This window comes from Lithobates pipiens, unplaced genomic scaffold (genome assembly GCF_037356315.1).
Source record: "Lithobates pipiens isolate NorthernLeopardFrog02 unplaced genomic scaffold, aLitPip1_a1.2 Scaffold_23, whole genome shotgun sequence".
NCBI lineage: Eukaryota > Metazoa > Chordata > Amphibia > Anura > Ranidae > Lithobates > Lithobates pipiens.
In genome coordinates this window covers 148,585,500-148,613,270 of record NW_027507785.1, presented here as the reverse complement: position 1 = coordinate 148,613,270, position 27,771 = coordinate 148,585,500, and the positions used below count along the sequence as shown (strand labels likewise).

Sequence of the window (27,771 nt, the reverse complement as noted above, 5' to 3'; positions counted from 1 at the left end):
TCTGCTATTTGCAGAGAGACAACAACCTGGCAATCCCAGGAGATTGCTCCACCCCCATGGAGCACATAACAGGTGATTGACCACCTCAGTTTTGGCTCAGCTTGGCTAGAGACTATAAAGCAATGCTCTGTACACTTCTAAAGTTGTACTAGGAGATAAACAAATGAGCACTTTGTTCCAAAACCTTAGCAAAGTCAGAAAACCATCTCTCAACATGCAATTGCGTAGATGCTTTGAATCACTTCTTGCTTCATGTGGTGGGTATTGTCGAATATATCCTGAAAAACTTAAAGCAACTCCTTAAAGAGGAAGTAAACTCTCCCAGTCTGATGCATCTTTTCATTTAGTCCATTATAATAATTATCAAACTATAGCCACTGTAATCCAGCCCAAATCGCATATTACTTACGGTTTAAAGAAACTTTAAAAAAATTGTTTCCAGGAGTTAGGCAGAGCCATCTTAAGTATTGTTTTCTGAGTCCGCAGTGGAGTGTATTTCCGCCCTTACATTGAGCACTTTCTGTACTGTTAACCAAGCCTCCTTCTCAATCCAACATTTCTATGGCAACCCTGCTTCCCTGTTCATAGCTGAATTGTTTATTTCATAGTATTTATTTGTGCTGATTACCTAGTGTTTGCCTGTATGAGTCCTATCAGCTTCAGCTTCCCTGCTTTACACTGTATGTGAGGTCACACGATCACATGGTGTGTAGAAGGAAGCTCTGAGTGATTAGCACTGCTGAGAGTTCAGTGCTGTGCCGTAGGAAGTCTTGATAACAGATAGATAAGACAGAGTGTGCCGTAAATCAGGGGAGATCTGGGCATGCTCAGTGATGTCATTCTAAAGAACAAAAAGGATTACAACAACACTAAGGAGATATCTACACGCAGTGTTCATTAGGGTTTTTTATGCTGATTCACATGAGACAAAGTTGTAGGGGAGGCTTTACAACCAGTTTAATGGGGGGGACATGTGCACTGCTGCTGAGCACTGACACTTCCTGAGCAGCTCTGCATTGGACCAGAACACAAGCAGCTGCACTGGTTGATAACACTGGGATTCTTACCTGCTGTGTGCCCCAAGGAGATTGCGACCACACCTGGACCACTTCTGAGTGGTCATGGTGCATCCTACACTGCAGATGAAAGCTAAACCAGGAGTATCTACACTGTGGAAGGCCCTGGGCAGAGCCACTCGCAAGATGGTGGAGGTGGCAGTCCCAGCAGAAGCAGACACATGAGACACAGGGGATGCCTCCGATTATCTGATGGATGAGAGCTCTTTCCCACAGCCTTAAACTTTTTATTGAAAAGAAATAACCAAAGTAACAAACATGTGGATGCTGGAAGAAATCCATGCAGAAAAATAAAAAAGGGAGGTCAATGTTACATAGCAATAATCTTGTACAGTATGTAAACATAAATGCAGTCATTAACTTCTAGTGGTAACACTTGAATCAAGGAATAAGTAGTATTTTCTGGCCTAGCAATCTGCATGGACCAAGTAAACATCGAGTTTCTATGGCATCTTTTGCATCCAGAACCAAAGGTAAACCTTGCCCAAAATAAAAGAATTAATAATAAAACATAAAAAAATAGCTTCCAAAACACAAAGAAAGGAATTAAAAAAAAAACAAGGGAGAGAGGCTAGCATAGTTAATTCAGAAGTCTAAATATAGACCATGGATTCCATTTCGCTTCATAAAGCGGGACTGTGTCATGTAGAGTATGAAAGATTTTTCTCAGAGTGCATCATTAAATCAACTCGTGACAAAATTTGTGAAAGTGGTATTGAAGGGGATTTCCAATTGAGCGCAATAGACCATTGCATAGCTAAACAAATTGAATGGATCAAACGTCTCAGGTGTCTTATAGCATCCGGCAGAGACTGAAACAACAAGGAGTGATTTGCCTCCATGGTTATGTTGTAGCCAGCCAACCTATTAATTATATCAAAGAGGTGTTGCCATATGGGTTGGATCCGGTCACATTCCCAAAAAATGTGTTTGAAAGAGCCTGGATGGGGGCAACCCCTAAAACAGCTAACAGGTGTCTGTGGAAAGGTCTTATGCAACCGTAGGGGTATATAATGGCACGCTGGACCACATCTTCAGGGTTTTCTTAAGTTTTGCAACCGGGGGGGGGGTAATTGGCTGCAAATAATTTTTTATAATGGTCCGGAAGAACTATGGAGAGATGGGAGTCGGACCAATGGAAAGGAAAAGTTTTCTTAAGATGTGAAAGTTCTATAGATGGAATTCCTATGGGAAGGGCGGAGGATTTAGATAAATTAATGGATAATCCCGAGATTCTAGCAAATTTAGATACGGAAGCAAATAAATTAGGTAGTGAAAGTAGAGGGTTTGTCAGGAACATTAAAACATCATCCGCATACATACAGAATTTGTAGGATAGGGGGCCTTTGGTATATCCAGTTATATCGGGATTATTCTGGAAAGCTATGGCGAGGGGTTCCAGGGCCAACGCAAAAATGAACGGGGATAGAGGACATCGTCCCCCTCCCTATACTAAAAAACTCTAAGCAACAGCCAGGAATTTTGATTCTCGTCATAGGGTTTCTATAAAGAGTATGAAAAGAGTGCAAAAATTCTCCATGAAACCCCAGTCTTTGCAAAACTTTAGTAAGATAGGACCAAGCTACACTATCAAATGCCTTCTGGGTATCAAGGCTGAGTAAAAGAAGGCTTCGAGAATTTTCGTTAGCATCCTGAATAATGTCCGTGGCCAACCGAATATTGTCTGTTATCAACCTATGGGGGATAAAGCCGGATTGGAACGGGGAGATAAGGTAAGGGATGAAATTGGCAAGTCTATCTGCTACAATCCTACTAAAAATTTTGAGGTCATTGTTCATGACGGAGATAGGCCTGTAATTTTGTGGGAGAGTATGATTTTTATCGGGTTTGGGAATTAAAGACATGTTTGCCAGCAACATTTCCTCCGGAAAACTGCCACCCTGCATTGCCCGATTAAAGAGGCAGGCAAGTCTAGGGGCCAAAAGGGGCGCAATTTTTTTATAATAAATTGCTGCAAACCCATCAGGTCCTGGGGCAGAGCCCTGCTTAAGGGATTTGATTACGCTCAAGACCTCAGAGGTAGGAATAGGGGCATTTAGTAGTTCAACCTGCGACGGAGATAAAGTGGGCAGCGGAACAGTATCCAACCAGGTGTTGATTTCTTGGACATTTATTTCTTCATTAGGTGCTAATAGGGAAGAATACATTTTTTTAAAAATATCTAGAACTTCTTTTGGGTGGGATGTGAGGTGACCCTCTTTGTTGTTTAATTTGTAAACATGAGGTGGGCGTGAGATACGGTTCAACTTATGTGCAAAAGTGGACGATGCTGAGTTGTCTAACAAAATATGTTTTGCCTTTGCCCAATTCAAGTCTTCTACGGTCTATCTCCGACCTAGTAGATTCCAAATGTAGGGAGGCTGTGTTTTTGTACAGATGGTCAATCTCACGTGTGAGAACCAGAATCCTCCCATTAATTAGTTTATTACGGATAGAGGATTCCGCAATCAGTTTGCCCCTGAGGACGGCTTTATGAGCAACCCATAGTGTAGAAGGCAACATGTCTGGTTGAGCGTTAATGTTAAAGTATTCTTCTATAGCTTCCTCTATTTTAGGGACTATATCTACATCACACAAGAGTGCTTCGTTGAGTCTCCAGGAATGTGAAGTAGGGGCCAATTTGATGAAAGTGGTGGAGAATGAGGTGGGGTGATGGTCCGACCAAACACAGGGATGAATGTTCGCTTGAGTTGAGTTGGCCAATATTATGGGTGATATAAAGATGTAGTCCAACCGTGCAGAGCTATTATGGGGATGGGAATAGAAAGTAAATTCTCTGATCCCTATGTTGTGGGCCCGTCATGCATCAGAGAGTTGAAGCTCTGTCAGGCCATAGGTAAAGGACTTAGGGAAGGCCCTGGATATGGGGGTGTGGGAAGAACGATCAAGTGTGGCATTTGCAACCAAATTAAAATCACCACCTATAATTAAATGGGGGGATTGGAACGAGGATAATTTATCAAAGAACTTTTTAAAAAAAAGGTAGCTGGGGCATCATTGGGTGCATACACACTAGCGATCGTTAATTCCCTATTATATATTACCCCTTTGATGATCACATACCTACTATCTGCATCTCTATAGATACGTTTTACCTCCATGGGAAAGGAGGAATGCAGGAAGATGGCGGCACCCCTAGATTTAGAGGAATAAAGGGAGTAAAATGCTTGGGGGAAGCTTCTGTGGAAAAATTTAGGGTGGGAGTTATGTGCGAAGTGCGTTTGAGTAAGGAGAATTTTAGCATCTAGTTGTTTATAAAAATCGAACGCCTTCCGCCTCTTATTGGGGGAATTAAATCCCTGAACATTATGGGACAAACAGGTGATCACCATAGGGAACAAACCAGTAAGAGATCAGCTGAGATGTCCCACAACCTGGGATAGGATAGAGAAATATAGGGTGGGGAGCACAGATCCCAAATAAGGTATCCAGGGGGGCCGCCATCAACACAATCCAAAAAAATATGCAGGTACACTCTAATATGCAAACATAATTGATAATAAAGACAACCATATCGGAGTAGAAAATACTGAGGTGGATCAGCAGATGCTAGTCTCTGGAAAAAAAAATTGAGAAAAATAGAAAAAAAAAGTGGAAGAGAAAATAGGCCAAAAAAAAAATCAAAAACTGTGGACATAACTAGAGTCCCAGACATACAATGTCCGAGTATACTCGTAAACTAGTAGGGTCAGGTAACAGGAGGGAAAAAAAAAAAAAAAAACTGTCCAATTACCTGAAAACTCAACGACAAAATTCACCAAGACAACCAGGTCTCAAACCCAGCTCCACACTGAAACAGTGAATTGTAGAAAAAAGTTATAGTAACCTGCTGGGGGGATAGCGTGCAATGGCTCCAACAGACAGAAGCCAAACAAGGAACTGCTCCCGGGAAACCAGGTTTAATAGGGAGCATACCAGCTCGGAAGTCTCTCGGCATAGGGTCGAGGGTAAGTATGTGAGAACAGTCCAGTCAACGCAGGCTTTCAGCATTGTGGTCTCCAATCCCTTAACGGATTCTTTTCATATCCCTCCATGATGAAGTCTCTGTATTTCAGCAGCATCCAACAGGCCCAGTTTTACCAACAGCTCTTGGCCCTCCTGAAGTGTAGATACAGAATAGGTGCTGCCATTGTGGGGGACCACTAGTTTAAACGGAAAACCCCATCTTTAACGGATCCTAGCTGATTGAAGTGCAGAAGTGATCTCCTTAAGGTTTCTCCTTAGTAGTAGCAGGAGAGATATCCGGGAAGATCTGGATTTGATTATCATCCAGGAAGATTCTTTGTTTGTTTCTGGCTGCACGCAGAATCTCTTCTTTCACCAGGAAGTCCTTCATGCACAAAACCACATCCCTTGGGGGCTTATCCGCTGGGGGTTTCGGGCGGAGAGCCCTATGGATACGGTCACATTTAAAAGTAGATGACTCATTGTCCGGGAGGAGAGATTTAAACAGACGAATAACAGTGGGAATGAGATCAGTTTCAGATTCTGGTATTCCACGGAGACACAAATTATTGCGTCTGTTTCTATTATCGAGGTCCTCGATTTGCATCTGTATTGCTGTAAACGCTGACGCTAGGGCCTCATGTTCCCTACTGAGGTCATTATGCGCCAATGCCAGTTCGTCATGTTTGCTTTCCAGTCTCTCCGTTCTGGAGCCCAAGGCAGCAATTTCTTGTGATAGGGTGTGTGAGGTTTTATGCAGCTCAGACGGAAACTTGGATGCTAGTCTGTCATACATGGACTCAAGGCTGGCATCCAGATCTGCTTTAGAAAGAGCGCTGTACTCACCAGCCGGCGTCTGCAGCGAGGAGAGGCCTGGGGAAACTTGCGGCGTGGGGGGCGGAGAGACGGTGACACGGCTCTGATCCACGCCATTTTGAGCCATACCGCTGCTGTCCCTTGTGCGAAGGAGATAGTGAGTTAGGGTATTCTGGCTAGTGCTGCGGGATTTCTTTTTCCTCGCCGGCATGCACCGTGTTTAGGGGACCTGGGGGGTGTGAATGATAAAGCGGATGATGAAGTATAAAGCCCCCAGGGCGCTGATCGGATCCCGGGTGAGACGGAGCTATCCCTCTAGGCTGCCATAACGTTCAGCGCCGTGCATGCGCCCCCTAAGATGATATCTTTAATTGAGTACCGCTGTAATGATATTACCACATTAATGTATCTCTCCTCTCTCAACTTGGGGACTTTAATAGGGATTAAAGATCCAACATGTGCCTGTGGGTTCTCCCGGAATCAACAGTTGACTTGCAGGCTACTATCTGTCTATCGAGTGGCTGAAATTCTATAGAATCCACAGGGCTCTGGGATACATCTATATGCATCCTAGACAGGCCTCCCCATGACCCACTTTATTTGCTTAGGACTGGTTTGTTTAACTATAGCTTTTATATGGTCTATATCAGGGGAAGGCAACTTCTGAGAGCTCTACCCTGACAACAATGAAGAGAACAAAGATCACCCGGGTGCAGCGCCCCAATACCCCCCCCCCCCTTTTTTTTTTGTTTAAGAAATGAACCAACAAACCACCAATAGAAAGCAAAGACAGCATGAAGAAAACCAATGTCACTATAAAAACTTAGCCTACCTTAAAAGTTGGCTTCAGTGAGGAACTTGTAATTCACTTTCATTAACACAATTTTTGTGTCTGGGGAGTAATTGTTTACCCCCAGAAGTCTGATGCCGATGTTCATCACAAAAGCAGAACATCTGGTACTGCAGGCTTATTTTTCTTGACTAGTTTCAGGCCTAGTTATCTGTTCTGATTTCTGGCCATTGCTAATATATAGGGCAGCACACAGAGGTCAGCGGTAGGTAGGGCAGCGTACAGAGGTCAGCAGTAGGTAGGGCAGCGTACAGAGGTCAGCAGTAGGTAGGGCAGCGTACAGAGGTCAGCAGTAGGTAGGGCACCGTACAGGGGTCAGCAGAAGGTAGGGGAGGGTACAGGGGTCAGCAGAAGGTAGGGCAGCGTACAGGGGTCAGCAGAAGGTAGGGCAGCGTACAGGGGTCAGCAGAAGGTAGGGCAGCGTACAGGGGTCAGCAGAAGGTAGGGCAGCGGACAGGGGTCAGCAGAAGGTAGGGCAGCGGACAGGGGTCAGCAGAAGGTAGGGCAGCGGACAGGGGTCAGCAGAAGGTAGGGCAGCGGACAGGGGTCAGCAGAAGGTAGGGCAGCGGACAGGGGTCAGCAGAAGGCAGGGCAGCGTACAGGGGTCAGCAGAAGGCAGGGCAGCGTACAGGGGTCAGTGATATGTAGGGCAGTGTCCAGGGGTCAGTAAGATGTAGGGCAGTGTACAGAGGTCATTTATATGTATGGCAGAGGTCAGAATGGCATGTTACAGGGAGGTCAGGAGGGCAAAGTACAGGGGGGGTGTCATCAGGAGGGCACAGTGAGCGGGGGGGGGGGGGGGGGGGGTGTTGGGAGAGTAAGGAACTAGGAGGGCACAGTGTACAGGGGGATCAGGAGGGCTGAGGTGTCAGGAGAGCATAGTACTGGGTGCTCAGGAAAGAATGGTACTGGGGGTCTGGAGTACTGGGGTGTCAGGAGGGTATGGTATTGGGGTGTCAGAAGGGAATGATACTGTGGTGTCAGGAGGGCATTGTGCTTGGGCACAATGAGGGCTGTGGTGTCAGGAGAGTATGGGAATGGGGCGGCCTATGGTGTCAGAAGGGCATGGTTCTGGGGTATGAAGAGGGCTGTGGTGTCAGGAGGGTTGGAGTGTTAGGAGGGCACAGTGTTTTAATGCAGAGTGGCCCAGGGATAGTGCAGTGGCACTGATCCTTGCCTGGAAATCCTCTCACTTTACCACATGGCATCACCCTCAAGTCCCTTGGATCGGGGAGGAGGGTTCAGAGAAGAGACCACACCCACACAAGCTATTCGGGAGGCTTTCCCTGCCCCGCAACTGCACATATGCAAGGGGTGGGGGCTGCCTCTGCAGCCTAGGATTGGGTGGGCATGCGCATACTCCGCTCCGGGGAAAAGACCATGTCGGCAACAGTGTGACGTCTTCACAACCTACCTGTCACCTGTTGGTGGTCGACGGGTTGCCAACCCCTGGCCTATATGACTGCCTATTTTGTGTAGAACATCTATCTGGTCGTCCTTATTTGCAATATCTTTGGAGACACCTTCCTGGTTGCACACAAGGTTACCCTACCGTCCTGGATATAGGTTCTACAGTGGCATTGCAGATTATATCTGGCTGTAATTCTACTCATTCGAAAGATTCTTACTAATTTTATTAATATTTTTTTTTTTTTTTTTTTTTAAGATACCCTGTCTGGAGTTATCCACTTACCTATATGTCTACAACCATCACCTTACCATCACCTTGCCCCGATGCACAATGTAAGACTACATTCCCCAGAATGCTAAGTGCCTTGTCATGCACATCACCATAAAAGTGGCATACACAGCCGAGGTGTAGGCGGAGACAGGCACATAGCCCGATGGAAAGGGGAGTGTAGTCTTACATTGTGCATCGGGCGCATGCGCAGTGTCGCCGTTTATCCGCTCTGAATCGACGATGATGCAAGTACGCAGAGTGAGTGGGGGGTATTTAAGTCATTTGAGCCGGACACTCTGTGCTGGTTCTGCGGGGATGCCGATGTGATCCCTTGGTTAAAATAAGGTTAGTTTGCGGCGCATGAGGGGTCTGGTCCACACTTTCCCAGCTTGTCCAGTGGGAAATAATTTTGGTTTCTTCTCTCTTCTTCCTCTTTTTACTTTTGCTGTATATAGGAATTTTCAAACAAGGCATACTGTGTGACTGGTGCTCTCACTACTCCAACACTGCTGTCATTGTGGATATTGCTGGATTACTCTAATCCAGCATTGGCCCATAATCTTTGATCTGACGAGGGAAGCACCTAAAGGGCTTGCTGGACATAGTGCAAAAGTGTATCCCCCCCCCCCCCCCTTTGTTTTTTTCTAAAGACTTTTGTATTGTTTATTATAGTTTTCACATATCCCTTTTGGAAATTATCCAATCTGTTTTTTACCATCCAACTATTATCAGGCGTCCCCGTCTCATATACCAATACTATTAACTAATTGGGTACATATGGAGGCCATGCTGGCTCCAATCTATAACTCCAACTGGGGTTTATTTGAACGTGCCATTGTCCCCTTTTTCTTTAGTTTTAGGGCTACTGGTTGCCTTTTTTGCCCCCTGCAGTCACATCAAGGTGGTCCTTAGGTTGGGGTGCTTCCCACCTGGGGGGGGGGGGGGGGGGTCGCCCTATTCATCTCACGTTGAGCGTGAAGTTTGGGGTACGTATGCACTTATTTGGATTTGATGGCGATATACCATATAACTGGGAGATAGAAAATTCTGGGAGGATTTTTTTTGATAATTTCATCTGATCGCTTTTATATAATAGCCATGCAGCAGTTAAACCAAATCCACTAACAATTAGTTTTTTTTATCTTTTGTAGCATTTTTTCCCGGTTAAGTTTAATTTCCCCTGAAGAAGCCATTGTGATGGTGAAAGATGTATGGACGATTTGACCCAATAGCACCTTAAAGCGGGAGTACGCCGGGACTCCGCGTTTTTTTTTTTTTTTTAAAGCCAGCAGCTACAAATACTGCAGCTGCTGACTTTTAAAATAGTGACACTTACCTGTCCAGCGCGCCCGCGATGTCGGCACCCGAAGCCGATCTGTAGATCGTTTCTCGGGTGCTGCCGCCGCCATCTTGGGTATGGGAATCAGGAAATGGAGCCTTTCGGCTTCATTTCCTGGTTCCCTACTGCGCATGCGCGAGCCGTGCTGCGCAATAAGGACGGTCCCCGCTGCCTCTGGGATCTGTGTGTTTTCCCAGCAGGCAGCGGGGCACTTGCGGAAAGGGGCGGGCACTTGCGGAAAGGGGCGTAATATACATCCTACCACCTCACCGCCCATATGACTGCCCGATTGAACTGTTGCCAGGTGCAGAAATGCCTTTCAGGGAACATCTTTCCGAACTAAAACTCAATGTCCTGCATCAGTGTTATTGATGAAAACTTGGAGAAGGGTTTTACCTGGCCCTCCACATCCCCCGTGGGTGCTGGAATCTTTTTAGTAGAAAAGAAGGATCATACCTTGTGCCCCTGTGTTGACTACAGGAAATTAAATAAGATTACCATCAAAAACAGATATCCTTCGCCTCTGGTTCCGGAACTGTTTCACAAAACTTGACTTACGGGGTGCTTAACACTTAGTTCGAATCCGCAAAGGGGATGACCGGAAGCCGGCTTTCGGCACTAGATTTGGACACTGAGTATCTAGTCATGCCTTTGTGTAATGCTCCTGCAACATTTCAGCATTTTGACATTTTTAGAGATTTTATTGATCTGTTTCTGATTGTCTATGTAGACTACATCCTGATTTTCTCCAATTCCCTTTCTGAACACCGTGAAAATGTGAAGAAGGTTCTCGGGTCGGCTAAAGGATCGTGGACTATTTGCAAAAGCTGAAAAATGTGAATTTGAAAAAGACAATTTAGTTCCTAGGGATTATTATTACCACCACAGGCATCTAGATGGATCCACCAAAAAGTTAAATCCATCCTTGAATGGCCCACTCCTACAGACTGAAAGAGCACACAGATTCATAGGATTTGCCAATTTCTATTGCACATTTATTAAAAATGTCTCTGCTATCATTGCTCCTATTACCCAGCTTACAGGACAGAACACCCGTTTTTCATGGGCACCTGCAGCACAAGCAGCATTTGACCAGTTAAAGACTCTGTTCACCTCAGCACCTATCCTGCAGCACCCAGACTCCACATCACCTTATGTCCTTGAGGTGGACCCTTCACAAAATGCTGTGGGAGCCATCCTGTCCCAGTGTCAAGGAACAAAGTCCCTGTTACATCCCATCGCCTTCTTCTCAAGGAAACTCAAGAATTACGATACGGGTGACTGAGAATTACTAGCCATAAAAACAGCAAGAGTGGCGTTATCTACTGGAAGGAGTGGCACACCCCATTTTGATTTTTACCGACCACAAAAATCTCGAATATCTTAGAACTGCCAGACAACTGAGGACAAACCAGGTGGGCACTGTTCTTTTCCCGTTTCCCCTTCCATATTACCTTCAGACTGAGTTCCAAGAATAGCAAGCCCAACGCGTTATCACGCATGTACCCAGAAGAGGAAGGACATCACCAGACAGACACCATCCTGCCAGCCCAAAGTTTTTCGTTGCTACAAGCAGACCTAATCACCCAACTTAACTACTTGCCCCCAGAGGATGCCTACACTGGACCACCAGGGACGCCACCAGACCACCAGGGATGCCCAGCAAAAGGTAATCCTCCCTAGACCACCAGGGATGCCAGTCAGTGCCACAATGGATGCCAATCAGTGCCCATAATGGATGCCAATCAGTGCCCACAATGGGCATTACTGATTGGCATGCATTGTTTGGCACTGATTGGCATCCATTAGTACAGTATAACATAATACAATGCTGCCTATCAGTGCCCACCTGTGCCGCCTATCAGTGCCCACCTGTGCCGCCTATCAGTGCCCACCTGTGCCGCCTATCAGTGCCCATCCGTGCCGCCTATCAGTGCCCATCCCTGCCGCCTATCAGTGCCCATCCGTGCCGCCTATCAGTGCCCACCCATGCCCATCTGTGCCGCCTATCCATGCCCATCTGTGCCGCCTATCTATGACCATCTGTGCCGCCTATCTATGACCATCTGTGCCGCCCACCCATGCCATTCCATGCCAGCTATCAGTGTCAATTTGTGGCACCTATCAGTGCCACATATCAGTGCCACATATCAGTGTCCATCAATGCCACATCATTGGTGCCCATCAGTGCCGCCTTATCAGTGCCCATCAGTGTAGCCCCATCAATGAAGGAGAAAACGTACTTATTTACAAAGTTTTGAAACAAACAAAAAAAAAAACATTTTTTCAAAATTTTCCGTATTTTTTTATTTGTAGCGCAAAAAATAAAAACCATAGAGGTGATCAAATACCACCAAAAGAAAGCTCTATTTGTGGGAAAAAAAATGATAAAAATTTCATTTGGGTACAGTGTAGCATGACCGCGCAATTGTCAAAGTGCGACATTGCTGAAAGCTCAAAATTGGTCTGGGCCGGAAGGTGTTTAAGTGCCCGGTATTGAAGTGGTTAAGCAAGCATCCACAAGGGATGTCCTACCACCGGGTATCCATTTCCAGGAACAGGAGGGGTTATTCTTGCATAACCAAAAGGTATTTGTACCCACAAGTTTACGCACCAAGATCCTCAGCCTGTGCAATGACCACCCCATGGCGGGACATTTTGGGGTAACCAAGATTGTGGAGCTTGTGCAGCGGACCTTCTGGTGGCCTACGCTGAGATCTGATGGTAAGGATTATGTCAGTACCTGTGGGGTCTGCAACAGAAGCAAGACTGATAAAACCAAAGCCTGGGGCCTGTTAATACCATTGCCCATTCCCAAGAGACCCTGGGAGATGATCAGTATGAATTTTATCGTGGAGCTTCCACCTTCCGAAAGATTCACCACAATCTTTGTGATTGCGGACAGACTAACTAAAATGGCTCATTTCATCCCCATGTTAGGAACCCCGTCCTCCACAGAGATTGCGTGTGCTTTCATCAAGGAAGTGGTGAGACTCCATGGTGTACCCAGCAGTATCACCTCCTACGGGGGGGGTACAGTTTACATCAAAGTTTTGGAAAGACATGTGCAAGATGTTAAAAATCGAGACCTGATTCTCATCAGCCTATCACCCCCAGACGAATGGCCAGACCGAGCGCACAAGCCAGACCCTGGAACAGTACCTTCAGTGTTTCTCATCCTTTGCCCAGGATGACTGGGCATCTTTTTTACCCCTAGCAGAATTCGCCTACAATGATGCCGTTCACTCGGCCATGGGACAAGCCCCGAAAATTACATGTATTTTCCGGCTTTCCTGCCCGACTCCTCGGTTCTTGCAGCACAGGATACAATAAGTATGCTTCAGCCTAACAACAAAATATTGCAGGAGGCCATTGCCAAAGCACAACTGAACAATAAGAAGTTTTTTGACAGGAAACAAAGAGGAGATCTTACACTCCAAGTAGGAGACAAGGTCTGGCTATCTACAGCCAACTTAAGACCGTCATGTCCGTCAAAGAAACTCGGGCCTAGATACATCGGCCCCTTTCCTATCAAAAGGCAGATTAATCTGGCTGCCAATGAACTCTTGCTACCAGAGACTTACAGGATTCATCACGTCTTCCATGTCTCCCTTCTAAAGACTGCAAGGGAAGACCCTTTTCTTGGCCGTGAGTCAGGTCCACTCGCACCTACTATTATCGATGGTAACGAGGAATACGAGGTCAAAACAATTCTGGATTGTAGGAAGAGAAGGAAAGTGATCCAGTTATTAAGTGGAAGGGCTACAGGCCTGAACGCAATTGTTGGGAACCAGAGACCAATCTTCATGCTAAGAAACCGATACAGGCATTTTTCAAAGCTCACTCTGAGAAGAGGTTACAGATGGGCATACAGAGGTTGCCCATTGAGGGGGGGGGGCAATGTAAGTGCAGCTAACAGATGCATGCCTGCGTATAAGTACAGTGTAAAGAAGGACTTGCATTGCCGTGTGCGCGCACAGGCACGCGCCACTGTGAACACTCAGGTGCGCGCCAATTCACGCAGAGTAGATATTTAAACTGAGCACTGACACATGAACCTTGCCCAGTGGTCTTTCAGCTAATGCTTGTTAACCTGATCTGTTCCTGTTTCCAGTATCTTGACTCGGCTTCACCTGAACCTTCTCCTTGACCTCCGCCTGCCTACCTGATCCCGGCTTGTGTTTGACTCTGCTATTGCCTCATGCTCTTGTACCTTGCTGCCCGTCTGTGTACCGAACCCGGCCTGCGTCCTGTCTTTGCCTTTCGTCTCGGTACCTGCTCAGTTCCAGCTGTTGATGACCTCCTGGCTTACGTCCCAGCTACACCTCCATCTGCTAACCCAGCGATACGGAGCTCCGATCCTCAGAGTCTGTCCAGTGCTCTATAGCCATCTGGTTCCTGTCAAGGTTCTGGCCAGCACCGCCCACTACATCAGCCCTGGTGCCACTCTTTGTCCTTCACCCCGTCACCACTATCAGGGGTGTTGGACAGGAGGTGCAAGAGAAGCCCTCTCTCCAGCGTGATCTCCACCAGGTATGTGACATTAATACTGTTTTCATCAGCAAATTCTTGGATGTAAACCCTTATTATCCAAACTATTGATGTTAGACTGGCTGGTCTGTACTTTTTAGGGAAATAGATCAGCCCCTTTTTTTAAATATTGGTACCACGTTGGCTTTCCTCCAATCATCTGGTACCATTCCACATTATGCTCAAACTTTTAAGGTATATGTTATGCATACGTGTGCCATTGTTTTGGTTACTCATGTTATCACGTACTCATGTCATCACCTCATGTACTCACCTCCAACAGTCCTGATTGTGGTATGGTACCTGCATGGTGTTTATTGCATAGCAATTTACTATACCTTATACTACTTTCGCTTTTTTTTAACTTTAGCCCTTCGGGTTTCCAGTGAATACCTACTGTCAGTGGAAATTCCACTCTATGCTACCTATAATCCACATCTCCTGTGCTAATAAAGCGCCCCTTTAAGCCTTTTGGTATAATGCATCTTCGTAAACCTGTTTCCTGAATAAAACAGACATGACCACCATCCTCACATCCTTAGCTCCACAGGCCAATTCCCTTCTGCAGAGCCTGTGTTGTTTATTCATAGTACTTGACAACAGAGCTGGTTAGCTTAACAATCGGCCAATCAAGCACAGGAGGAGTTATACAAATCTCAACCAATGAACAATGACTAGGGGAGTTTATGGGCAGGGGAAGTGTGTATAATTCCCCACCCCTTGTACCACATGGCTGGCCTAAGGATTCATGAACACTGCCCCGACGACAACACACACAAAGTTTTTACTGTTGGCGTGAATGCTTATTCTGCATTATTCAGAGAATGCATACCCTAGAGTTAAACTACCATTCCTGTTGATGGGAGATTATCTGCAGACACACGATAGCCTCCACATGTGCTGATCAGACACACGAGCATACATCCCCCATAACTGATAATGTCTTTGCAAAGTGAACACATCCCCCCCAGACGATCATCTGTGCATTGCACAGGGGCCCTTCACTAGTGGACATATCCCCCACTCTGCAAACACTTCTCTACATCTTACAGGAAGTTTTTCACTACCAACACGGGTCTCAACTGGAGTCAGTCTGCCCCAAACCGCTCTTTGGAGCGGGCAGCAGGAGAACTAACACTGGGAGACACAGACAATACATATTAAATACATCTTAATACATTTTCCACAATACTACACAGCATAACCTTTTGCCCCTATTTTTGTTCCACCTTTTCCCCTTACCCACCTATTTTATTAGTCTTTCCCCTTTCTTCCCCCCTCTGACCCCCCATTTTGACTCACACCACCCCCCACCTTTCATTTAAAAAAAAAAAAAAATTATGCTTTTAACTCAAATTAATGCATTTGGTCTCTCTTCATACCCAGGGCCTCAATACGCATGTCTTTTCGGTCTAGCCATGCTGACATGGTCTGCTTGTAAGAGACCCATTTTCAGAGTTCAGTTTGATTCCTGAATTCCTGCATACTTCTTAAATTTAGGTTGCCTCTGCAAGTACAAAACACCAGGGAATCTTAATAGCTTTTCAAACCTTGGTCCACTTCTTGGGTAACAAAAAAAAAAAATGCTGATCCTGAGAGCAGGTACACAATTCTTGTGGACTCTATTCATGATTCCCCTATTACACCCCTAATTTGGGCTGACTTGGACTTTTCTAACATTTTTTTGTGCGCGTTACATGCTAAGGCTGTCTTGATGGTGTGCTCCTACTTTGTATCCTCACAAGGATCGCCATGACCCATAAAACGCTGTAGTCCCTTCGAGGGATATCTCAGTTGTAAAGCAATTCTGGTCTTTGTCTCAATGCAAAACTTGGTGAACTACTAGATAGAACAGCATCCTTCCTAAATGTTTTACTTCCATCCTCAACATATTTTGCCATGCAGGTCATGCGTTTCTGTATCACACCCTCTTACCCCAGATTGCCAACTTTTTAATTTCTTCCATTGCATGGTCTGATCATGACAGGGTGGGTATAAGGCTCAACTTCACACCACTCTCTCAATTCGGTGAGCAATGGTCAATGAAGGACATCAAGATCTGGAAAGGAGGGAGAGATGAGGGTGCTTTGATGAGGCTGGGTAAAGAAGCAGCTCTGCAGGGTCATAAAGGAAAGAGAAAGGCCCCCCTAAGTGCAGTGGTTAAAAGATTTATTACAGGCACAATGGGATTAAAAACACTTACAAGATAGTAAGAAGTCATTGGCATATAATGATTTGTCCTTGAGCGAATCGCTGTAATCCACGTCTGTCTGGGGGGGGGGGGGGGGGGGGTGGAGGGAGGGAGAGCGGCATTCTGCAGTTGTCAGTCCCTGATGACTTAGATTGGCGAGGAGATGAAGATACGATGAGGCGGCCTGGATTCTGGAACCAAGCTGGAACGCACGTGGTCGATGTGACAGGTGAAGGTGGTGGGCAGCAACGAGTTTTCAGAGCATGCACAGTTCCTTCGTCAGACCTCTTTGTCGGCTCTGGGCATGGAGGTTCTCCAGTCACCTCCTTATCTTCTGCAGCTTTTACTTCACTTCAGGAAAGCCCTGCCAAATCGAGGCTCAGGCTGGGCATCCACAGACACACAATGGGCGAGTTCTCTCCTGTCTCTGATTCTCTTAATCTCACAAGGGAACTACCAGACTCCATCTCATCATTCCCAGCCACTAATCAGCCAGCCTCAGATTGCACAGAAAGATATGCTAGTTTCACTCGGAGGAACTATCCATGCTGACATTATGCAGCTCACTAAACCCTTACTGGAGAAATACATGCTATTGGTTCCAGGATTTAGATCACACTGAGAACAACATGGATGAATTTGCCCATACTATAAATGACTCTGTGGCTTCTCATGATGACAACACAGATGAGCACACTGGGATCAAAGCCAAACTGGCAGATCTGGAGGATCCCTGAATCTGTGCAGCAACAGGAGCTCCGCCAATATGTTTGTAATCTTTTTAAAATCATTGATCCCCGTGCTCACCAATTCCAACCAAATTTTTGACAGAATACACCGTATTTCTAAACCATCCTTCTTATTGGAGCATGTGCACTGGGATGTGCTCACGTGCATTCCTTTCAACCATGTAAAAGAGCAGCTTTTAGTGACCTCTCACAACATGGGTACTCTGCCATCTCCTTATGAGCACCTGCAATTTTTTGGTGATTTATACCAATTTGCCATACAACTTAGGAAGAAGCTGAACACAATCACCAAAACCTTGAGAAGTCATAAGATAAACTACAAAATCGGGACACCAGACTAAGCTTAACTTCTGAAATGGGGATACTTATGTCATTTACCCTTTAGAGAAAGGATTGCAACTCCTGAAAACATAAGGAATCCTGGACAACACTACATCGTCTACTAGGGGGAGCCGCATTCCAGCACGACCATCACCAGGATGGCAGAAAGTGCCTCCAACTTCATCAACCCCCTACCTGAGCATTTAATCTGCAGTACTGCCTTACTTCAATCCTAACCCCTCAGTCTGCTTTATGGAAACCTTCCCGCTAGTGGACTTTACCCCCAGTTGCCTTTTGCAGTGCTTTACTTTTACTTAGATCCACCTTTTCATTAAATGACTGTTGCCTATATGTTCCTTTTTGTTTTTCTGTCTGTTTATGAGTCAACCACTACATTCCAGACCTGAATATCATGTCTGCATCTTATGTGTTCTGTCATGGTCAACTACGCCCTGTGGAGCGGTTTTTCCTATGCTATCCGCCAGAACACACACGCATTTCTATACCTTTACAATAGGTCTAGGTCTATTACCGTACCATCAACACCAAAATGACTTAACCACCCAGCTATCCCTTTGGGATGAAGCTATCAAATATCACCATCAAAATTATGTCACAGAAAAAAAAGATCTTTTTCTAAAACATTGGCAGCGCTCTAAAAGAACAATTAGCAGGTGATTACAATAAACTTAGGTGATTAACACTCAAAGTCCACTATTTGCGAACGCAGAAAATAAAAATTCCAATTTAAAACACTCAAAAGTCCATTAATGTGCAGGGGTGACTGTGCCGAAATAAACCACATCAGTCGCGCAATCTCATCTAACCTTTCACCGCTCCTGCGGTGTTGACGAAAGTGATGACAGAAACGTGTCAGGGCGTTGCTACGCAGCATCTTACTGTGTCGATTGTGTGCTTGTCTCTCGTTCCCAGGAACACCGCAGGAGCGGTGAAAGGTTAGATGAGATTGCGCGACTGATGATATATTTAAATGCCTTTATTTGATTAAATCTTTGTCAGTGTTATCGTGAGATATATATATATTTTTTAACATAAGATTTTATTAAGTTTGTACAGTACATGTCAGAACAGTGGTACAATCTCAGCAGTGATTATCCTGGCAGTTTACAGCGGTAGATCAATAAGAATATATAAAAAGAAAAGTCAAATATGGGCTAATCAGCATAAGAAACATATCAGATTATATTATGCAGTCCTGTAATATCCCTTTCAAGTCAGAGTTACAACCAGAGGGCAAAATCAGTATAAGGTACACATCACTACGGGTGGGATACAATCACCTATACCAAGCACATGTCATCCCCATCTAAGGCAAAAGGGGCAAACAAGTTCCCAGACCCCCCCCTCCCTGCCCCCACTACAACCATCGTCTTACCCAGAGATTCCGGTTTCATCCTCAGCTTAGTGACTAAGTGGCCTCTCTTTGGTCCAGGGTCCCCATATCTTGTCAAATTTTTTAGGACCGTTTCTTCCCAGGTACGTTAGTTTATAGAGCGGTAAGGCCGCATCAATCAGGGCTCTCCATTGGGTCACTGTTGGGGGACTAGGATCCTGCCATTTAATTAGGATAGCTTTCCTAGCATAGAAGGCCGAGTAGAATACAAATAGTTTTTTAGCCTGCGATGCTGGAATCAGATCTACAATACCAAGTAAGAGGGGCAGTGGATCACAGGGGACTTCAAATTGGCCCACAGAGCTGATCTCCGACACCAACCCCCCCTCCAGAAGGTCTGCAAGTGCTCACAAGACCATACAATATGGAAGAAAGTACCTGAGACCAAAGCCGCATTTAGGGCACATACCACTCCTGTTAGGGTACATTCTGGACAAACGTTCTGGGGAGTAGTAAGCTCGATGAATAAACCTAAGCTGGGTGTATCTGTCTCTAGAGCAGGGGTACTGAATTAAAATTCACGGGGGTCCGGTCAGTAAAATTTTCTTCCCGCGGAGGTCCGAATGTCATATTGGTCATGACTCAGATCCTTCACATTACAGCCTCCCGTGCACGTCACAATTGTTTTCTATTTCCATTGTAGATACCTGGGTTTTTCTAGGGCAGAAAAACAGATCTCTGTACAAGTGTGGACAAGCCCTTACATCAGTGCCCTCAGTCCCACCCTTCACATCCCTCCCTTTTACATCACAATCCCCCATCAGAACCCCCCCCCCCAACCCATTACAGACTCTTTCATCACAGTGTGTCCTTTTTAAAGACACCCCCATCACAGACCCCTCCATCATGGAACCCCCCACCTCATTACAGATCCTCTTCACCACAGACCCCACTCCATCACAGATCCCCCCATTACAGACCCCACTCCATCACATATCCCCCCATTACAGACCCCACTCCATCACATATCCCCCCCATTAAAGACCCCACTCCATCACAGATCCTCACTCCATCACAGATCCCCCTAATACAGACCCCACTCCATCACAGATCCCCCTAATACAGACCCCACTCCATCACAGATCCCCCTAATACAGACCCCACTCCATCACAGATCCCCCTAATACAGACCCCACTCCATCACAGATCCCCCTAATACAGACCCCACTCCATCACAGGACCCCCCACTCCATCACCGGACCCCCCACTCCATCACCGGACCCCCCACTCCATCACCGGACCCCCTCTCCATCACAGATTCCCCAATACAGACTCCCTCCATTACAGAGTCAGACTGTCCCTTTCATCATCGTAGTATTCCCCCCATCTCCCCCTCCCCACACTGCCCTACCTTATTCACACAAGCCGGGAAGCACGCATGGCACGTCCAGACAAAGGGTGGGACTTTTCAAGTTAAAGGGGGGTGATTGGTTGCTGGGACTGCCCCACTGCCTAGCAATCAATAACCCACTTTTTAACGTGATAAGTCCCGCCCTTTGTCCGGACCTGCAGCGCTTCCAGGCTTGGGTGAATAAGGTAGGGCAGTGTGGGGAGGGGGAGAAGGGTGGAGTGATGCGATGATGAAAGGGAGAGACCTGCGGGGGCGTGGCCAACTGCCGAGCTGAATGGAAGCCTGACTCCTCAGCTCCTGCACTGAACGGGTGAAATAGCCGTATACCGCTGATCCGACCGCTCAAAAATGAACCAACCGGATCCCCACACGTTCAGGAATCAGAACGGAACATCGCGGAAACGAAAGGAGTACCGGCACCCAAAAAAATTGACGGACTTCTTTTCCTCCGGTAGCTCTCAAAATGGCGCCCGCGATACCTCACAGCAAAACGAAGGGGCCTATACTGATCTGCCTGACGCGGACACCTTGAACACACAGACACAGGAAGATGTGAACTCCGCAGCTTCACAGGGACCTCAGTCAGCATCCAACAGCCCAGCTAAGTCACGAATGAGGCTAGATGCTACCATCCCAGCCCTGGAAGTAAGGCCTGCACTGGACAGTCTCCTCACACAGACACCAGCATCCTCCCCTATTGCGGCCTTCCCCACTACAAATCAGCCTGTGATAGACACCATGTTAAAAGACATGCTGATCTCACTACACAGCTCCCTGCACTCTGACATCGCCTCACTATTCTCAGCGCTCAAGTCTGAAATGGTCAACATGAGTGATAAAGTAAACGTTCTTGAACAGCAGATGGGCACAATGGCTGTCACAGTTAATGATTTAGTGGATGCTCATGACCACACCAGAGAAGAACAACAATGGGTTCGCGCCAAAATGGCGGACCTTGAAGACCACTCGAGACGCAATAATATAAAAATCAGGGGGATACCCGAAACAATCTTGCCCTCAGATTTACAATCCTATGCTAGAAAGAGGATTTCCTCAATCCTGCCCGATCTGCCCCCAGTTGAAACGATCATTGATCGTATTCACCGACTTCCGAAACCGCCTCACTTATCTGTGGAAATCCCACGAGATACCCTCATGAGAATACATTTCTTTCACACCAAAGATATGCTTCTAGCCAAAACCAGAAGAATGGAACATCTTTCTCCATCATACCAAAAACTGCAATTCTATGCGGATATATCTCAGTACACGCGCCAGCAACGGCGCCAACTACACACCATTACAAAGCCACTAAATAATCACAAGGATTCCATATCAACGGGGTTACCCCACCAAGCTCCTGATCAACAGAAATGGAAAGAAATACAGCATCCATACAGTTGAAGAAGGTATACGGCTTCTCCGTGAATGGGGCATTGTCCCTGACCCCGTATTGCCGACCCAGCAGCTGCATACTAAAAACCAACTGCATGGCTCTTCTGATCCTAGGGTCCACTCCAGCTACTGAATATGAGATTAGTGGTATCACTGCTTAGAAATCCACTGTAACCTCCGTTCCAGTGCCTGCTCGTTGCAGATTGTTCACGAACACTACCCCCACAGATTGCTAGGTAGTTCTACCACATTACTACCGAGCCCCTCTCCTCTCATCATCTCACCCCCTTCCATTGTTTTTATCTCCCTTTTTATTGTTGTTTCAGCTTGTGTATATTGACTGTCCGTTTATTTCCCCCACCCATCCTTTCCCTGGAGAGCACAGCCCTCAGACCTTTACTGTCTTCCGAACCTGCTACATCAACCGACCAGTGGATCCATCGTCTCCACAACTTCTTCACCAACAATACCTGACAAGCCGTCAACTGTGAGTACTACTACACCTCTCACGACCCTCATTCACCTTTGCACAGAATGCCTAAATTTTTGTCGCTCAATGTTAAGGGTCTTAATCTCCCAGCCAAGAGATCGTCTCTGTGGAAAACTGCACTATCTTCTCACTGTGATGTGTCCTTTGCGTTCAGGAGACACACTTTAAAATCACAGCAGAACCCACATGTACCAATAAACACTTCCCCAATATTTTTCGAGCCTCGGGGCCTGAAAAAAGAAACAGAGTTTTAATAGCAATAAAAAAATACCCTCTCCTTTTCGCTACACGATAGCCTAGTAGATCCCAATGGCAGATATCTAGATTGCTCTTTGAATAACGTCAGATATACTATTCTGGCCCTATATGCACCCAACAAATAGCAAATTAACTTCCTCTCCAAGCTTCTGAAGAAGATAAATAAATTTAAACATGGCCAACTCATAATATGTAGAGACTTCAACATAGTCCCGGACATCACCATCGATACCTCCTCTCACACTACTAGACCTGCCTCCCAAATGGGACCCTTCATAAGGAACAATGATCTCTATGACGTTTGGAGAGGTCACCACACTACAGAAAGAGACTACTCATACTTCTCCCCACGCCATAATTCTTACACACGCATAGATTACTTCTTGGTAGACAAATGGATTTTACCTCGTATATCTGCTTGAGAGATTTCTACCATTACATGGTCCGACCATGCACCGATTATGATAACTGTAGAGGACACTCCGGCCACATCCAAAACCCGGATCTGGAGAGCTAATGCCTCACTTCTTAACTCCCCGCAATATTCTGAACACCTCAAACAAGCATTGGAGGAGTACTTCTCCCTCAATGCAGAGTCTGTTAATGATAGTTTCACACTATGGAACGCTCATAAAGCGTTCATAAGAGGAGTATTTATACAATTGGGAGCTAAAGAGAGGAGGAGGAGATCACAGCGCCTAGACACACATACTTCAGACATCAAAATCCTGGAAGGCCAAAATCAATCCAACCCTAACCCCTCCACTAAACTTAAATTAGATCACCTTAGGCAAGAATTACGAGCCCACCTACTTGATTCTTACCAAAAAGCACATACATACTTTAGAGCTGTACATTATTCCACTAGTAACAAAGCTGGACGAGCCATGGCTACCAGAATTAAAGGCCACTACTCCAAGGCTAAAATTCCTTTTATATTTCACCCCACCACAAGCAAAAAAGTGATAGATCCTTCTGCTATAGCAGACGCATTGAGCCACTACTATGAATCCCTCTACAATTTAAAATCGGATCCCAATACCATACAACCCTCTCCTCAGGCCATAGAGTCCTTTCTCCAAGAAATAAAACTTCCACAACTCTCAAGTGATCAACTTCAGTCACTGAATGAAACATTCACGCCACAGGAAATTTTTAACACCATTTCTGCCCTGCCATCCAACAAATCTCCGGGCGCAGATGGTCTCACTGGTGAATATTATAAAAAATTTAGCTCGCTCCTCAGTCCATACTTTTCCAGAGTATGCAACGACGCTGCCTCCTCCTCCTCTACCTCCAGAAATGTTGTCTGCTCTAATTATTACATTGCCGAAGCCGGGGAAGGACCCATCACATCCACAAAATTTTAGGCCAATCTCTCTTCTAAATATAGACACCAAGATCTACGCCAAACTTATAGCTAACAGACTGATAGACTTAATGCCCCATTTAATACATAGAGACCAATCCGGATTTACCAAGGGGAGACAAGCCTTTGATGCTACCCGTAGAATAATTAATGTACTACACCATGCTGAACTTACTAAAACGCCTTTTCTCTGCTTCTATCTTTAGATGCAGAGAAGGCGTTCGATAGAGTACATTGGGAATAAATGAAAGCAACCCTACTTAAGTTTGGATTCCAAGATACGATACTCTCCGCAATTTTGGCTCTATACTCGTCACCATCTGCCCAAGTATATACCTCTGAAATGTTATCTAGACCCTTCCAGATCACTAATGGCACACGCCAAGGGTGCCCCTTATCGCCACTAACTTAACAATGAAACCCCTGGCCGAACACATTAGAACACATTGCAACATAAAAGGATTCACCATTGGCCAGACAGAACACAAAATTAATTTATTTGCTGATGACGTCATATTTATGATCGCGGATCCCCTTCCTTCCCTGGCTTCGGTACAATCATTATTGAAAAGGTTTGGTAATGTATCCTATTATAAAGTGAATGAACATAAATCCCTTATTTTAGACATGGGTTTGGATGCGACCACTGGCAACCTCCTTAGAAATTTGTTCCCTTACTCTTGGGCTGACACTGGTTTACCCTATCTGGGTATACATATTACTAGATTCACAAAGTTACTCTTCTCCCGTAACTATGCTGACATCAAACAAACACTACTCCAAGACACGGAAAAGATATCGAAACATGAATTTTCTTGGGCAGGTCGTCTAGCTGTCTTCAAGATGATGGCATTACCTAAACTGTTATATGTCTTTTGTACACTGCCTATACCCATACCGCTTGCTTATCTTAATTCACTACAATCTGCATTAACACGCTTCCTCTGGCAAGGCAAGAAACCACAATGCAATCATACAAAGCTCATTAAACACAGATTAGTAGGTGGTATGGGACACATAGATATTAAGGATCACTATATTGCTACCATCATATCCCAAACGAAAGAATGGTTTAACATACACACCAATACCCTGTGGGGAGCTATAGAGAACACAATGACACCTGGAGCTAATCTATCCACCTGGTTGTTTAGCACCTCCACTAAGTTTCCACAATTATCTCTGTACTCACCTACCATACAAGCCACTGTCAAAACTTGGAGAACACTACACTACATTAACTGGACGAATCTTCCCCTGCGACCCATACCCATCCCCCTTGAAACACTACAACTACTTACTCCCGACCTTCACATTACTGTATGGATATCTGCCATGGCAACTTACACGTCGGAACTTCGCTCCCTAATTAAATCCAATTTGCATACACTCACGCAACAACAGTCGGCCACTCATATGACGGACTATCTAACGTACTACAGGATAAGACATTGCCACGCTGCTCACCCATCTTTAGAAAGTTCTTTACCACTAAACATTTGGAAGTTCCTCTTCCTTAACGACCATAACTCTAAAGGGATCTCAATAGTATACTCCACCTTACAGGGAAAACACACGTTTTACAAGTCCAAACCCCTTACAGACTGGGAGACAGATCTTGAAACACAATTCTCAGATTGTCAGTGGCAACAAGCAATTAAGTCCACTTACACATACACTGCTTGCTCTGCACTTTGGGAGCTCGCCCAAAAACTTACAATGAGGTGGTACTTGACACCCTATAGAATGGGCAAATTCAACAAACAAGCAACGCATACCTGCTGGAGAGAATGTAACATGCCTGGGACACTCCTACATATTTTCTGGTCATGCCCGCGTATAAAACAAGTCTGGTCCAAAGTAGAAACACTACTACATGAAGTTCTGCACCTACACATTCCACTTACTGCTCATCTGGCAATCCTCAATATCACCATCAACGATATTCCATCAGACCTACGTTTAAACACCACACACATTCTATTAGCCACAAAACTCTTGATCGCAAGGAAATGGAAGACAACTGCAGCCCCATCACTGGACGAAATTATCATGGTAGTCCAAACTCACTATACATATGAAATTGTCCTCTCTAGAGGGAAACACAACCATCATCGCATTAAAACTCTCTGGTATCCCTGGTCGGTATGGTATGACCATTACCGCAATGTTTGATTAAAGCGGGAGTCCACCGGGACTCCGCTTTTTATTTTATTTTTTTTTAAAAGCCAGCAGCTACAAATACTGCAGCTGCTGACTTTTAAAATAGTGACACTTACCTGTCCAGCTCGCCCGCGATGTCGGCACCCGAAGCCGATCTGTAGATCGTATCTCGGGTGCTGCCGCCGCCATCTTGCGTATGGGAATCAGGAAATGGAGCCTTTCGGCTTCATTTCCCGGTTCCCTACTGCGCATGCGCGAGCCGCGCTGCGCAATAAGGACGGTCCCCGCTGCCTCTGGGATCTGTGTGTTTTCCCAGCAGGCAGCGGGGCACTTGCGGGAAGGGGCGGGCACTTGCGGAAAGGGGCGTAATATACGCCCCTTTCCGCAGAGAGCTATCCCGGAAGTGGGTACAGATACCTGTACTGTACAGGTATCTGCACCCCCCCTCCCCCCTGAAAGGTGCCAATTGTGGCGCCGGAGGGGGGGGAGGGTTCCGATGAGCGGAGGTCCACTTTAGGGTGGACCTCCGTTTTAACTCTTTGATTCTGGATAATACCACAGCTCTCCGTCCTCTCTTGCTTCTTCCCCTCCCACCCCCCCCTTTTTCCCCCCTCATCCCCCCCCCCTTTTCTTAACTCCCTTTCTTCTTCCCCCTCCCACTCTCTTCCCCCCTATGCCTCTCACCCTTCCCTATCATTATTTCTGTTTATAAGCTGATATTATAGACCGTTATGTACTAAAATGAACATTATATTGTACCTATTGTACCTATAGTACAGTTTGTACCTACTGCTTATTTGCATTGTTGTATGTTCGCTAAACTCAATAAAAACTATTAAAAAAAAAAAAAAAAAAAGGGAGAGACCTGCCACGCCTCCCATGTAAATCAAGGATTTTAGCGGCAGCGGCAGGCTGGCAAATAATCCGGCAGAGGGGAGAAAACATGCAGGCAACTATTTGTGAGGCTGCAGGCCGGATGTGGCTGCTACTGGGTCCGGATTTGGCCCATGGTCCGCCATTTAGTGATGCCTGCTCTAGAGGATATCATGAGAGGCAGATATTGTTGAACACCCTCCTCCAAGTCCACCTCCTCTAGTTCTGGTATGTCCCGCTGCCATTTGGAGAACAGACAGGAGACAACAGAGGTATCAATACTGTTTAAAAGAGCATATAGGGTCCACAGCGTTTTCTTTTCACTCGACAGGGCCAAAATGGTCTCCACAGGTGTTGCCTCCAGAGTGATAGTGCCTGAGAACTGCGCTCGATAGGCATGCCGGAGCTGGATATACCTAAAAAACAGAGTTAGGCAGCTCATGTCTGCGTTTCAGTTCATCAAATGGAAGCAACCCCTGTGAGGAGGAGACATCTGCCAAAGTCTTGATACCACTCCGGTCCCACAGCAGCGGGTCCGGAATGGTTCGAAAGTGGGGCAACCGCGGGTTCCCCCACAGCGGAGTATCAGGGGACCAGCTGTTAGGTTTCCCTATCCTGGCCCTGACCGTGTCCCAGACCCTCAGTGTGGCCCACATCGAGGGAGTGACCCCCGGATTGGACCTAGGGCCTCTGTGGACTAAGTTCCGGAGTTCGGAATAGGAGCCCAAGAGTGCTGCTTCAAGGGTAGCCGCAGGGTTTGCCGGTTCTGCAGACATCCACCACTGCACCGTTACCAGGACCGCGGCCCAGTAGTACTTAAAGCAAGGTAGAGCTAAACCCCCTAAAGAGATCGAAAGCTGAAGCGTGCTCTGTGCTATTCTCGGGGTGCCGCCGTTCCAGATAAAGGAAATGATCAAACTGTTTAACTTCCAAAAGAAA

The 27,771-nt window shown here is 46.0% G+C and overlaps 1 protein-coding gene across 10 annotated transcripts in view; it reads right to left on the bottom strand.

The window, feature by feature from the left end:
- NOL8 (nucleolar protein 8) overlaps nucleotides 1–27,771 on the bottom strand; it is an 828,826-nt gene that overhangs the window by 422,647 nt on the left and 378,408 nt on the right. The window lies entirely within an intron of this gene.